General features: G+C 43.6%; 1 long non-coding RNA gene across 15 annotated transcripts in view; it reads right to left on the reverse strand.

The window, feature by feature from the left end:
- The window catches only part of LOC307181435, a 2,786,049-nt gene that overhangs the window by 1,758,084 nt on the left and 1,012,359 nt on the right, over window positions 1-15,606 (reverse strand). The window lies entirely within an intron of this gene.

The following is a 15,606-nucleotide window of genomic DNA, read 5'->3' on the forward strand; positions in this document are numbered from 1 at the left end:
TAAAGTTTGGACTCTGCCTACTTCCCAAGGCCCTTAATGAACATATGTGTAGCTGTAGCTTAAAAACTTCCCCAGTTTGGGTTTCGGGGAGACACTGATTTTGAAAAAGTCCTGGTGTTCTCCTTACATGAATGGGACTCTTCCTACTGCTAAAACATGTCTGTCACACCCAGAGGATGGTATACCATCTGATCGGGAAGAGTTTGGAAAAGGCATCTCATCTCCTCATCTCCTGGTGCTCGGGTTCACCCCTCCAGCGTCTTTACTAACAGTCTCCCCACTTGGAGATGTCAGCACTGTCAACATCCTGTTGCGTACAGTTTGGAATTTGTCCAGAGGATGAAGCGGAAGGATGAGGAACAATGAGAGACAAGTCCTAGGTGTTCAGACAGGCACATGTCACTCTAATTTCCAATCAGGAAGACGAATTGACCAAAGGCTAGGGTTGCCCATGGAAACAGTATAGGGCTTGAGGAAATCCCGCTGCTTTGTGGCCAGTTCCCATAAACACAAGTTGAACAATGGAACTCAGGGGCAGTAAAATTCACAAAACTGCAGAGTTGAAAATATCCATCACTGAAAAATGTCTTGAGGAAAGTCAGAGAAAAGGACTTGTAAGCAAGGGAGAATGGCAGGAAAGGGATTTGAGGAGGTAGAAAGGACTCGCCATTAAGCACAAGAAAAGGAGCTGAACATTGCCAACATTGCAGTTGGCCAAAAAGGGTGTATGCGTTCTTTTCTGTATATATTCAAGAAAAGGGCATACACTTTTTTAGCCAACCAAACAGGTGGGCACTGGAAGTCAATACTACAAAAGATATCACTTCGCATCAGTCAGAAGAGCCATCCTCATAAAGCGTAAACAACAGAAATGCAGGACAGGGCAACGAGAAGAGGGAGCCCTGTGAGACTTATAGCGGAAATGTATATTGCCAACGGCCATTCTGGAGAAGTGTATTGTGTTTACTAAAGCATCTAAAAAATGAGCTACAGAGCATAGGGCACTTGCACTCATGGGCGTATATCTTGGGAAAAACAAAAATCGAGAGGACACAGGCACCCCAATGTTTACCCCCTCTCTGTTTAAAAGATCCTCGACTAGGATATAACTTAAATGTCTCTGGAGGGAAAAAATGGATAGAGATGTGGTACTTAGGTAGAGTGGAATATTATTCAGCCTGGAAATCAATGAAATATGGCCAGTTGTAACAACTCCGGAGGAGTTATGTATGATCATTCTAAGTGACAGAATTCAAAAAGAAAAAGACACATATCATAAGATATCACTTAAAGGTGGAATCCAAAATGGCTACACATGAAATAAATTACAAAACAAAAACATAGTCAAATATGTAGAAAACACGCATAAGGCTGCTAAACGGGAAAGGTGGGGAGGGGTGAGGCATCATCCAGGAGGTTGAAATTAGCAAAGATACCATTCCAAATACCAAACTGATAATCAACAAGGCCTACACGGTAGCTAAAAGAACTGCACTCAGCACACTCAAGTCACCGGAAAAGAATATATACGACTGGTAAGAATCTGAAAAAGAATTTATTGATGTCTCTCTGTACGTGAATCAAGTGGATGTACAGCAGCAAGAAACAGAGCTTTGAAAATCAGCTGTAACCAATATAGTAATAAATTGAAAAAAATAAACGACAGAGAGACAGAGAAAACCTCTTACAACTTTTCCTCAGGGACGGTGATGCAACATGGATTGAACACATCTAGACCCACAGCAGGATGAGACATAAGGCTGGAAACTGTTTGCGCTAAGAGAAATGTGAGGTTGGGTGAGGAAATACACACCCTTTAAAGTAATACTACCTGGTACCCATTCAATGGGTCCCAAATCTGCAGGTTCAAGGGATCTTCCTACAGCTAAAACATGCATGGAAAACCCAGAGGACTGTACACCATGTGATCGGGAGATGTGTCTAAAATGCACCTCATTTATCCTCTCCTGGTGCTCCTGTTCACCATTCCAGCCACACTACTTAGAATCTCCCCACTTGGAGAATCAGCACATTTAAACTTCTGTTTCACACATTTTGCAAATTGTGAGGAGGATGAACGGGAAGAGGGGGAACCAATGAGAGAAGAGTTGTAGGGGTTTGGACGGGCACATATCACTCTAATTTCCCATTAAGAGTAAGAATTAAAGGAAGGCTCAGCCTGCCTCGCCGGAGCCAAAATAGGGCCTGAAGCAATCCTGCGGGTTTGAGGCCAGCTCACAAAAGAGCAACTTAAAAAATGGAGCTCAGGGTCACTGCAATTCACAAACCTGCAGAGTTATAAATGAAAACTAACGTCCAAAAATATGTTGAGGTAAGGCAAAGAAGAGGATCTGAATGCAAGACACAATTGCAAGAAACAGATTTCAAGAGATAGATTGGACTCGTCTTTAACGCACATGAAAAGCGGCAGAATTTCGACAATGATGCAGTTGGCCCAAAAGGGCGTATGCGTTTTTTCCTGATTATATCCAGGAAAAAACGCATACGCACTTTATGGGCAACGAAGCAAGCAAGCAATGCAAATGTGCACAACAAAGAAGTCTCACTTCCCACCGGTCAAAAGGGCCATCCTAAAAAATTGTAAAAACCAGAAATGCAGGACAGGCCATGGAGAACAGGGAGCCTTTATACGCTGATGGGCAGTGTGTGAACTGCCGAGAGCCACTCTGGAGGAGTGTATGGTGGTTCCTAAATCATCTAAAAAACAGAGCTACAGAGCATAGGACACTTCCAATCATGGGAGTATATCTAGGGAAGTCTAAAAATCAACAAGACACAAGCACACCACAGTTTAGGGCTACTCTGTTTACAAGAACCTCAACTTCAGTACACCTTAAATATCCCAGGAAAGAGAACAATGGATAAAGAAGATGTGGTACTTATGTACAATGGAATATCTCTTCACCATGAAATCAATGTAATAAGGCTAGTAGAAGGATAAAGAGTGGATTTAGGTCCGATAATACTACTTGAAATAAGTCAAACAGAAAAAGAAACATATCATAAGATATCACTTATAGAGGGAGGGTAAATATGGCTGCACAAGAAATGAATTACAGAACAGAACAGTGTCTCACATTTAGAAAACACACTTATGTCAGCTTAAGGGGAAAGGAGAGGTGGGGTGATGCATAAAACCAGAGTTTGAAATTAGCACAGATACCGTTCAATAAACCAAATAGGTATTAGACAAGATCTACACCTTGCTCAACGAACAGGCCTCAACACACCCTATACACCGCAGAGAAATATATCTGAGGAATAAGAATCTTAAAACCCATGTATTGATATATCTCCATAAGGGAATCAAGTGTGTGCAGAGCGGCACAAACACAGCAGTGAAAAGGAGCTAAACCCCATTATAGAAATAAATTTTAAAAACAAAACGCTGAAACAATGAAAGAGAGAAAAATTCTTACAAAATTCGCTCAGGGGCTGTGATGCAACCTGGATTGACCACATATAAACCCACAGCTGGATAAGACATAAGGCTGGACACTTGGGGCTGACAGGATTGGTGAGCTTTGGTGAGCAACTGCCGAAAGTTTAATGCAATACTTCATGCTACTCATTCCAAGGGTCCCAACACTCCAGGTTGAAGGGAATCTTCCTACAGCTAAACCATGCTTGGGAAACCCAGCGACTGGTATACCATATGATCGGGAAAGGTTTCTAAAACGCACCACATTTTTCCTCTCCTGGGGCTCCGGATCGACATTCCAGCCGCTTTACTAACAACATCCCCACATGGAGTCAATGCCTTTAAGTTCTGGTATCGCACAGTCTGCAGTTAGTGCAGAGGATGAATGGGAATAGGGGGAACCAGTGAGAAACTAGCTGTAGCGGTTTCAATGGGCACATGTCACTCTAATATCACATCAGTAAGAAGAATTAACCAAAGGCACAGCAAGGTGCCCCAGAAGAAAAATAGGGCTTCAAGGAATCCTGTGGTTATGGGGCAAGACCACAAAAATAAGAGCTAAAAAATGGAGCTAAGGGCCACTGCAATTCAAAAACCTGCAGAGTTATAAAGGCCAACTATTTTTAAAAAATATATTGAGGTAAGGCTATGAAGAGGCATTGAAAGCAAGGCAGAATTGCAGGAAACCGATTTCAGGAGGTAGACTGGAATTGCATTGAAAGCATAGGAAAAGAGGCAGAACGTCCACAATGATGCACTTGGCCAAAAAGGGCGTATGCGTTTTTTCCTGAATATATTCAGGAAAAAACGCATACGCCCTTTTTGGCCAAACAAGCAAGCTTGCAAAGGAAATCTGCACTACAATGAAGTCTCACTTCCCCCCGGTCAAAAGGGCCATCTGAAAAAAGTGTAAAATCCAGAAAGGCAGGACAGGCCATGGAGAACTGGGAGCCTTGTTATGCTGATGGGCGGGATGTAAATTGCCAACAACCACTCGGGAGAAGTGTATGGTGTTTCCTGAAACATCTAAAAAACAAAGCAAGAGAACCTAGGGCACTTCCACTTATGGTCCTATAGCTTAGGGAAATTAAAATCAAAAAGACACAGCCACCCCAAAGTTTGGAACGGCTCTGTTTACAAGAACCTCGTTTACAGTACAAGTTCAACATCGCAGAAAGTGAAAAATGGATAAAGAAGTTGTGGTATTTACTTACAAAGCAATATCACTCAGCAATGAAATCTGTGTCATCAGGCCCTTAGCAGCACAATGAGTGGATTCAGGTATGATGATTCTAACTGAAGTAAGTCACACAGAAAAAGAAACATCATAAGATATCAGTAATACACGGAATGGAAACTTGGCTACACAGGAACTGAATTACAGAACAGAACAGGGTCTCAAATTTAGAAAACCAACTTATGCTTGCTTAAGGGTAAAGGTGAGTTGGGGTGCTGCATAAAACCAGACATTGAAATGAGCACAGATAAAGTTCCTTAAGTCAAATATGGAATAGACAAGAGCTACTCCTTGCTCAACGAAATGGACTCAACACCGCATATTAAACGCCTAAGAATGTACCTGACTAGTAAGTATCTTAAAACCTATGGATTGCTATGTCTCCGAAAGAGAATCAAGCATGTGTACAGGGGCATAAACGCAGCAGTGATAGGATTGGAGAGGTTCGGTGAGCAAATGAAGACCCTTTGAAGTCATATTGCATGGTACCCATTACACGGGTCTTAACTCTCCAGGTTTAAGGTATTCTTCCTTCAGCTAAAACATGCATGTGGAAACCAAGTATGATCAACCATGTGAACGGGAGACGTGTTCAAATATGTCTCAGTTTTCCTCCCCTGGTACTCGGGTGCAACATTCCAGACGCTTTACTAACACTCTCCCCACTTGGAGAGTCAGCGCCTTTAACCTCCTGTTTGGCCCAGTTTGCAATTTCTGCGGAAGATGAACAGGAATAGCGAGAACCAATGAGAGGCTAGCTGGAGGTGTCTGGACGGGCAAATTTAACTCTCATTTCCCACCAGGAAGAGGAAATAACCAAAGGCTCAGCGTGCCGTACCGGAGCCAGATTAGGGCCTGAAGCCATCCTGCGGTGTTGCGGCCAGCTCAAAAGAAAGCGAGTTGAAGAAAGGAGCTCAGGGGCACTGTAATTCACAAACCTGCAGAGTTATAAATGACAGCTATCGTCCAAAAATAGACTGAAGTAAGGCTGCCAAGAGGACTTGAAAGCGGGGCAGAATTGCAGGAAACCGATTTCAGGAGGTAGACTGGAATTGCATTGAAAGCATAGGAAAAGAGGCAGAACGTCCACAATGATGCACTTGGCCAAAAAGGGCGTATGCGTTTTTTCCTGAATATATTCAGGAAAAAACGCATACGCCTTTTTTGGCCAACCAAGCAAGCTTGCAAAGGAAATCTGCACTACAATGAAGTCTCACTTCCCCCCGGTCAAAAGGGCCATCTGAAAAAAGTGTAAAATCCAGAAAGGCAGGACAGGCCATGGAGAACTGGGAGCCTTGTTATGCTGATCGGCGGGATGTAAATTGCCAACAACCACTCGGGGAAGTGTATGGTGTTTCCTGAAACATCTAAAAAACAAAGCAACAGAACCTAGGGCACTTCCACTTATGGTCCTATAGCTTAGGGAAATTAAAATCAAAAAGACACAGCCACCCCAAAGTTTGGAACGGCTCTGTTTACAAGAACCTCGTTTACAGTACAAGTTCAACATCGCAGAAAGTGAAAAATGGATAAAGAAGTTGTGGTATTTACTTACAAAGCAATATCACTCAGCAATGAAATCTGTGTCATCAGGCCCTTAGCAGCACAATGAGTGGATTCAGGTATGATGATTCTAACTGAAGTAAGTCACACAGAAAAAGAAACATCATAAGGTATCAGTAATACACGGAATGTAAACTTGGCTACACAGGAACTGAATTACAGAACAGAACAGGGTCTCAAATTTAGAAAACCAACTTATGCTTGCTTAAGGGGAAAGGTGAGTTGAGGTGCTGCATAAAACCAGAGATTGAAATGAGCAAAGATAAAGTTCCTTAAGTCAAATATGGAATAGACAAGAGCTACTCCTTGCTCAACGAAATGGACTCAACACCGCATATTAAATGCCTAAGAATGTACCTGACTAGTAAGTATCTTATAACCTATGGATTGCTATGTCTCCGAAAGAGAATCAAGCATGTGTACAGGGGCATAAACGCAGCAGTGATAGGATTGGAGAGGTTCGGTGAGCAAATGAAGACCCTTTGAAGTCATATTGCATGGTACCCATTACACGGGTCTTAACTCTCCAGGTTTAAGGTATTCTTCCTTCAGCTAAAACATGCATGTGGAACCCAAGTATGATCAACCATGTAAACGGGAGACGTGTTCAAATATGTCTCAGTTTTCCTCCCCTGGTACTCGGGTGCAACATTCCAGACGCTTTACTAACACTCTCCCCACTTGGAGAGTCAGCGCCTTTAACCTCCTGTTTGGCCCAGTTTGCAATTTCTGCGGAAGATGAACAGGAATAGCGAGAACCAATGAGAGACTAGCTGGAGGTGTCTGGACGGGCAAATTTAACTCTCATTTCCCACCAGGAAGAGGAAATAACCAAAGGCTCAGCGTGCCGTGCCGGAACCAGATTAGGGCCTGAAACCATCCTGCGGTGTTGCGGCCAGGTCACAAGAAAGCAAGTTGAAGAAAGGAGCTCAGGGGCACTGTAATTCACAAACCTGCAGAGTTATAAATGACAGCTATCGTCCAAAAATAGACTGAAGTAAGGCTGCCAAGAGGACTTGAAAGCGGGGCAGAATTGCAGGAAACTGATTTCAGGAGGTAGACTGGAATTGCATTGAAAGCATAGGAAAAGAGGCAGAACGTCCACAATGATGCACTTGGCCAAAAAGGGCGTATGCGTTTTTTCCTGAATATATTCAGGAAAAAACGCATACGCCCCTTTTGGCCAACCAAGCAAGCTTGCAAAGGAAATCTGCACTACAATGAAGTCTCACTTCCCCCCGGTCAAAAGGGCCATCTGAAAAAAGTGTAAAATCCAGAAAGGCAGGACAGGCCATGGAGAACTGGGAGCCTTGTTATGCTGATGGGCGGGATGTAAATTGCCAACAGACACTCCGGAGAAGTGTATGGTGTTTCCTGAAACATCTAAAAAACAAAGCAACAGAGCCTAGTGCACTTCCACTTATGGTCCTATAGCTTAGGGAAATTAAAATCAAAAAGACACAGCCACCCCAAAGTTTGGAACGGCTCTGTTTACAAGAACCCCATTTACAGTACAAGTTCAACATCGCAGAAAGTGAAAAATGGATAAAGAACTTGTGGTACTTACGTACAATGCAGTATCACTCAGCAATGAAATCTATGTCATCAGGCCCGTAGCAGCATAATGAGTAGATTCAGGTACGATGATTCTAACTGAAATAAGTCACACAGAAAAAGAAACATCATAAGATATCACTAATACACGGAATGTAAACTTGGCTACACAGGAACTGAATTCCAAAACAGAACAGGTTCTCAAATTTAGAAAACCAACTTATGCTTGCTTAAGGGGAAAGGTGAGTTGGGTTGCTGCATAAAACCAGAGATTGAAATGAGCACAGATAAAGTTCCTTAAGCCAAATATGGAATAGACAAGAGCTACACCTTGCTCAACGAAATGGACTCAACACCGCATATTAAACGCCTAAGAATGTACCTGACTAGTAAGTATCTTAAAACCTATGGATTGCTATGTCTCCGAAAGAGAATCAAGCATGTGTACAGGGGCATAAACGCAACAGTGATAGGATTGGAGAGTTTCGGTGAGCAAATGAAGACCCTTTGAAGTCATATTGCATGGTACCCATTCCACGGGTTTCAACTACCCAGGTTTAAGGTATTCTTCCTTCAGCTAAAACATGCATGTGGAACCTAGAGTATGATCAACCATGTGATCGGGAGACGTGTTCAAATATGTCTCAGTTTTCCTCCCCTGGTACTTGGGTGCAACATTCCAGACGCTTTACTAACACTCTCCCCACTTGGAGAGTCAGTCCCATTAACCTACTGTTTGGCCCAGTTTGCAATTTCTGCGGAAGATGAACAGGAATAGCGAGAACCAATGAGAGGCTAGCTGGAGGTGTCTGGACGGGCAAATTTAACTCTCATTTCCCACCAGGAAGAGGAATTAACCAAAGGCTCAGCATGCCGGGCCGGAACCAGATTAGGGCCTGAAGCCATCCTGCGGTGTTGCGGCCAGGTCACAAGAAAGCGAGTTGAAGAAAGGAGCTCAGGGGCACTGTAATTCACAAACCTGCAGAGTTATAAATGACAGCTATCGTCCAAAAATAGACTGAAGTAAGGCTGCCAAGAGGACTTGAAAGAGGGGCAGAATTGCAGGAAACCGATTTCAGGAGGTAGACTGGAATTGCATTGAAAGCATAGGAAAAGAGGCAGAACGTCCACAATGATGCACTTGGCCAAAAAGGGCGTATGCGTTTTTTCCTGAATATATTCAGGAAAAAACGCATACGCCCTTTTTGGCCAACCAAGCAAGCTTGCAAAGGAAATCTGCACTACAATGAAGTCTCACTTCCCCCCGGTCAAAAGGGCCATCTGAAAAAAGTGTAAAATCCAGAAAGGCAGGACAGGCCATGGAGAACTGGGAGCCTCGTTATGCTGATGGGCGGGATGTAAATTGCCAACAGACACTCGGGAGAAGTGTATGGTGTTTCCTGAAACATCTAAAAAACAAAGCAACAGAGCCTAGGGCACTGCCACTTATAGTCCTATAGCTTAGGGAAACTAAAATCAAAAAGACACAGCCACCCCAAAGTTTGGAACGGCTCTGTTTACAAGAACCTCGTTTACAGTACAAGTTCAACATCGCAGAAAGTGAAAAATGGATAAAGAAGTTGTGGTATTTACTTACAAAGCAATATCACTCAGCAATGAAATCTGTGTCATCAGGCCCTTAGCAGCACAATGAGTGGATTCAGGTATGATGATTCTAACTGAAGTAAGTCACACACAAAAAGAAACATCACAAGATATCAGTAATACACGGAATGTAAACTTGGCTACACAGGAACTGAATTACAGAACAGAACAGGGTCTCAAATTTAGAAAACCAACTTATGCTTGCTTAAGGGTAAAGGTGAGTTGGGGTGCTGCATAAAACCAGAGATTGAAATGAGCACAGATAAAGTTCCTTAAGCCAAATATGGAATAGACAAGAGCTACTCCTTGCTCAACGAAATGGACTCAACACCGCATATTAAACGCCTAAGAATGTACCTGACTAGTAAGTATCTTAAAACCTATGGATTGCTATGTCTCCGAAAGAGAATCAAGCATGTGTACAGGGGCATAAACGCAGCAGTGATAGGATTGGAGAGGTTCGGTGAGCAAATGAAGACCCTTTGAAGTCATATTGCATGGTACCCATTACACGGGTCTTAACTCTCCAGGTTTAAGGTATTCTTCCTTCAGCTAAAACATGCATGTGGAACCCAAGTATGATCAACCATGTGAACGGGAGACGTGTTCAAATATGTCTCAGTTTTCCTCCCCTGGTACTCGGGTGCAACATTCCAGACGCTTTACTAACACTCTCCCCACTTGGAGAGTCAGCGCCTTTAACCTCCTGTTTGGCCCAGTTTGCAATTTCTGCGGAAGATGAACAGGAATAGCGAGAACCAATGAGAGGCTAGCTGGAGGTGTCTGGACGGGCAAATTTAACTCTCATTTCCCACCAGGAAGAGGAAATAACCAAAGGCTCAGCGTGCCATACCGGAGCCAGATTAGGGCCTGAAGCCATCCTGCGGTGTTGCGGCCAGCTCAAAAGAAAGCGAGTTGAAGAAAGGAGCTCAGGGGCACTGTAATTCACAAACCTGCAGAGTTATAAATGACAGCTATCGTCCAAAAATAGACTGAAGCAAGGCTGCCAAGAGGACTTGAAAGCGGGGCAGAATTGCAGGAAACCGATTTCAGGAGGTAGACTGGAATTACATTGAAAGCATAGGAAAAGAGGCAGAACGTCCACAATGATGCACTTGGCCAAAAAGGGCGTATGCGTTTTTTCCTGAATATATTCAGGAAAAAACGCATACGCCCTTTTTGGCCAACCAAGCAAGCTTGCAAAGGAAATCTGCACTACAATGAAGTCTCACTTCCCCCCGGTCAAAAGGGCCATCTGAAAAAAGTGTAAAATCCAGAAAGGCAGGACAGGCCATGGAGAACTGGGAGCCTTGTTATGCTGATCGGCGGGATGTAAATTGCCAACAACCACTCGGGAGAAGTGTATGGTGTTTCCTGAAACATCTAAAAAACAAAGCAACAGAACCTAGGGCACTTCCACTTATGGTCCTATAGCTTAGGGAAATTAAAATCAAAAAGACACAGCCACCCCAAAGTTTGGAACGGCTCTGTTTACAAGAACCTCGTTTACAGTACAAGTTCAACATCGCAGAAAGTGAAAACTGGATAAAGAAGTTGTGGTATTTACTTACAAAGCAATATCACTCAGCAATGAAATCTGTGTCATCAGGCCCTTAGCAGCACAATGAGTGGATTCAGGTATGATGATTCTAACTGAAGTAAGTCACACAGAAAAAGAAACATCATAAGATATCAGTAATACACGGAATGTAAACTTGGCTACACAGGAACTGAATTACAGAACAGAACAGGGTCTCAAATTTAGAAAACCAACTTATGCTTGCTTAAGGGGAAAGGTGAGTTGGGGTGCTGCATAAAACCAGAGATTGAAATGAGCAAAGATAAAGTTCCTTAAGTCAAATATGGAATAGACAAGAGCTACTCCTTGCTCAACGAAATGGACTCAACACCGCATATTAAATGCCTAAGAATGTACCTGACTAGTAAGTATCTTATAACCTATGGATTGCTATGTCTCCGAAAGAGAATCAAGCATGTGTACAGGGGCATAAACGCAGCAGTGATAGGATTGGAGAGGTTCGGTGAGCAAATGAAGACCCTTTGAAGTCATATTGCATGGTACCCATTACACGGGTCTTAACTCTCCAGGTTTAAGGTATTCTTCCTTCAGCTAAAACATGCATGTGGAACCCAAGTATGATCAACCATGTAAACGGGAGGCGTGTTCAAATATGTCTCAGTTTTCCTCCCCTGGTACTCGGGTGCAACATTCCAGACGCTTTACTAACACTCTCCCCACTTGGAGAGTCAGCGCCTTTAACCTCCTGTTTGGCCCAGTTTGCAATTTCTGCGGAAGATGAACAGGAATAGCGAGAACCAATGAGAGACTAGCTGGAGGTGTCTGGACGGGCAAATTTAACTCTCATTTCCCACCAGGAAGAGGAAATAACCAAAGGCTCAGCGTGCCGTGCCGGAACCAGATTAGGGCCTGAAACCATCCTGCGGTGTTGCGGCCAGGTCACAAGAAAGCAAGTTGAAGAAAGGAGCTCAGGGGCACTGTAATTCACAAACCTGCAGAGTTATAAATGACAGCTATCGTCCAAAAATAGACTGAAGTAAGGCTGCCAAGAGGACTTGAAAGCGGGGCAGAATTGCAGGAAACTGATTTCAGGAGGTAGACTGGAATTGCATTGAAAGCATAGGAAAAGAGGCAGAACGTCCACAATGATGCACTTGGCCAAAAGGGGCGTATGCGTTTTTTCCTGAATATATTCAGGAAAAAACGCATACGCCCCTTTTGGCCAACCAAGCAAGCTTGCAAAGGAAATCTGCACTACAATGAAGTCTCACTTCCCCCCGGTCAAAAGGGCCATCTGAAAAAAGTGTAAAATCCAGAAAGGCAGGACAAGCCATGGAGAACTGGGAGCCTTGTTATGCTGATGGGCGGGATGTAAATTGCCAACAGACACTCCGGAGAAGTGTATGGTGTTTCCTGAAACATCTAAAAAACAAAGCAACAGAGCCTAGGGCACTTCCACTTATGGTCCTATAGCTTAGGGAAATTAAAATCAAAAAGACACAGCCACCCCAAAGTTTGGAACGGCTCTGTTTACAAGAACCCCGTTTACAGTACAAGTTCAACATCGCAGAAAGTGAAAAATGGATAAAGAACTTGTGGTACTTACGTACAATGCAGTATCACTCAGCAATGAAATCTATGTCATCAGGCCCGTAGCAGCATAATGAGTAGATTCAGGTACGATGATTCTAACTGAAATAAGTCACACAGAAAAAGAAACATCATAAGATATCACTAATACACGGAATGTAAACTTGGCTACACAGGAACTGAATTCCAAAACAGAACAGGTTCTCAAATTTAGAAAACCAACTTATGCTTGCTTAAGGGGAAAGGTGAGTTGGGTTGCTGCATAAAACCAGAGATTGAAATGAGCACAGATAAAGTTCCTTAAGCCAAATATGGAATAGACAAGAGCTACTCCTTGCTCAACGAAATGGACTCAACACCGCATATTAAACGCCTAAGAATGTACCTGACTAGTAAGTATCTTAAAACCTATGGATTGCTATGTCTCCGAAAGAGAATCAAGCATGTGTACAGGGGCATAAACGCAACAGTGATAGGATTGGAGAGTTTCGGTGAGCAAATGAAGACCCTTTGAAGTCATATTGCATGGTACCCATTCCACGGGTTTCAACTATCCAGGTTTAAGGTATTCTTCCTTCAGCTAAAACATGCATGTGGAACCTAGAGTATGATCAACCATGTGATCGGGAGACGTGTTCAAATATGTCTCAGTTTTCCTCCCCTGGTACTTGGGTGCAACATTCCAGACGCTTTACTAACACTCTCCCCACTTGGAGAGTCAGTCCCTTTAACCTACTGTTTGGCCCAGTTTGCAATTTCTGCGGAAGATGAACAGGAATAGCGAGAACCAATGAGAGGCTAGCTGGAGGTGTCTGGACGGGCAAATTTAACTCTCATTTCCCACCAGGAAGAGGAATTAACCAAAGGCTCAGCATGCCGGGCCGGAACCAGATTAGGGCCTGAAGCCATCCTGCGGTGTTGCGGCCAGGTCACAAGAAAGCGAGTTGAAGAAAGGAGCTCAGGGGCACTGTAATTCACAAACCTGCAGTGTTATAAATGACAGCTATCGTCCAAAAATAGACTGAAGTAAGGCTGCCAAGAGGACTTGAAAGCGGGGCAGAATTGCAGGAAACCGATTTCAGGAGGTAGACTGGAATTGCATTGAAAGCATAGGAAAAGAGGCAGAACGTCCACAATGATGCACTTGGCCAAAAAGGGCGTATGCGTTTTTTCCTGAATATATTCAGGAAAAAACGCATACGCCCTTTTTGGCCAACCAAGCAAGCTTGCAAAGGAAATCTGCACTACAATGAAGTCTCACTTCCCCCCGGTCAAAAGGGCCATCTGAAAAAAGTGTAAAATCCAGAAAGGCAGGACAGGCCATGGAGAACTGGGAGCCTCGTTATGCTGATGGGCGGGATGTAAATTGCCAACAGACACTCGGGAGAAGTGTATGGTGTTTCCTGAAACATCTAAAAAACAAAGCAACAGAGCCTAGGGCACTGCCACTTATAGTCCTATAGCGTAGGGAAACTAAAATCAAAAAGACACAGCCACCCCAAAGTTTGGGACGCCTCTGTTTACAAGAACCTCGTTTACAGTACAAGTTCAACATCGCAGAAAGTGAAAAATGGATAAAGAAGTTGTGGTATTTACTTACAAAGCAATATCACTCAGCAATGAAATCTGTGTCATCAGGCCCTTAGCAGCACAATGAGTGGATTCAGGTATGATGATTCTAACTGAAGTAAGTCACACAGAAAAAGAAACATCATAAGATATCAGTAATACACGGAATGTAAACTTGGCTACACAGGAACTGAATTACAGAACGGAACAGGGTCTCAAATTTAGAAAACCAACTTATGCTTGCTTAAGGGTAAAGGTGAGTTGGGGTGCTGCATAAAACCAGAGATTGAAATGAGCACAGATAAAGTTCCTTAAGTCAAATATGGAATAGACAAGAGCTACTCCTTGCTCAACGAAATGGACTCAACACCGCATATTAAACGCCTAAGAATGTACCTGACTAGTAAGTATCTTAAAACCTATGGATTGCTATGTCTCCGAAAGAGAATCAAGCATGTGTACAGGGGCATAAACGCAGCAGTGATAGGATTGGAGAGGTTCGGTGAGCAAATGAAGACCCTTTGAAGTCATATTGCATGGTACCCATTACACGGGTCTTAACTCTCCAGGTTTAAGGTATTCTTCCTTCAGCTAAAACATGCATGTGGAACCCAAGTATGATCAACCATGTGAACGGGAGACGTGTTCAAATATGTCTCAGTTTTCCTCCCCTGGTACTCGGGTGCAACATTCCAGACGCTTTACTAACACTCTCCCCACTTGGAGAGTCAGCGCCTTTAACCTCCTGTTTGGCCCAGTTTGCAATTTCTGCGGAAGATGAACAGGAATAGCGAGAACCAATGAGAGGCTAGCTGGAGGTGTCTGGACGGGCAAATTTAACTCTCATTTCCCACCAGGAAGAGGAAATAACCAAAGGCTCAGCGTGCCGTACCGGAGCCAGATTAGGGCCTGAAGCCATCCTGCGGTGTTGCGGCCAGCTCAAAAGAAAGCGAGTTGAAGAAAGGAGCTCAGGGGCACTGTAATTCACAAACCTGCAGAGTTATAAATGACAGCTATCATCCAAAAATAGACTGAAGTAAGGCTGCCAAGAGGACTTGAAAGCGGGGCAGAATTGCAGGAAACCGATTTCAGGAGGTAGACTGGAATTGCATTGAAAGCATAGGAAAAGAGGCAGAACGTCCACAATGATGCACTTGGCCAAAAAGGGCGTATGCGTTTTTTCCTGAATATATTCAGGAAAAAACGCATACGCCCCTTTTGGCCAACCAAGCAAGCTTGCAAAGGAAATCTGCACTACAATGAAGTCTCACTTCCCCCCGGTCAAAAGGGCCATCTGAAAATAGTGTAAAATCCAGAAAGGCAGGACAGGCCATGGAGAACTGGGAGCCTTGTTATGCTGATGGGCGGGATGTAAATTGCCAACAGACACTCCGGAGAAGTGTATGGTGTTTCCTGAAACATCTAAAAAACAAAGCAACAGAGCCTAGGGCACTTCCACTTATGGTCCTATAGCTTAGGGAAATTAAAATCAAAAAGACACAGCCA

Source organism: Stenella coeruleoalba, assembly GCF_951394435.1.
Source record: "Stenella coeruleoalba genome assembly, contig: scaffold_29, whole genome shotgun sequence".
In the NCBI taxonomy this organism is placed as follows: domain Eukaryota; kingdom Metazoa; phylum Chordata; class Mammalia; order Artiodactyla; family Delphinidae; genus Stenella; species Stenella coeruleoalba.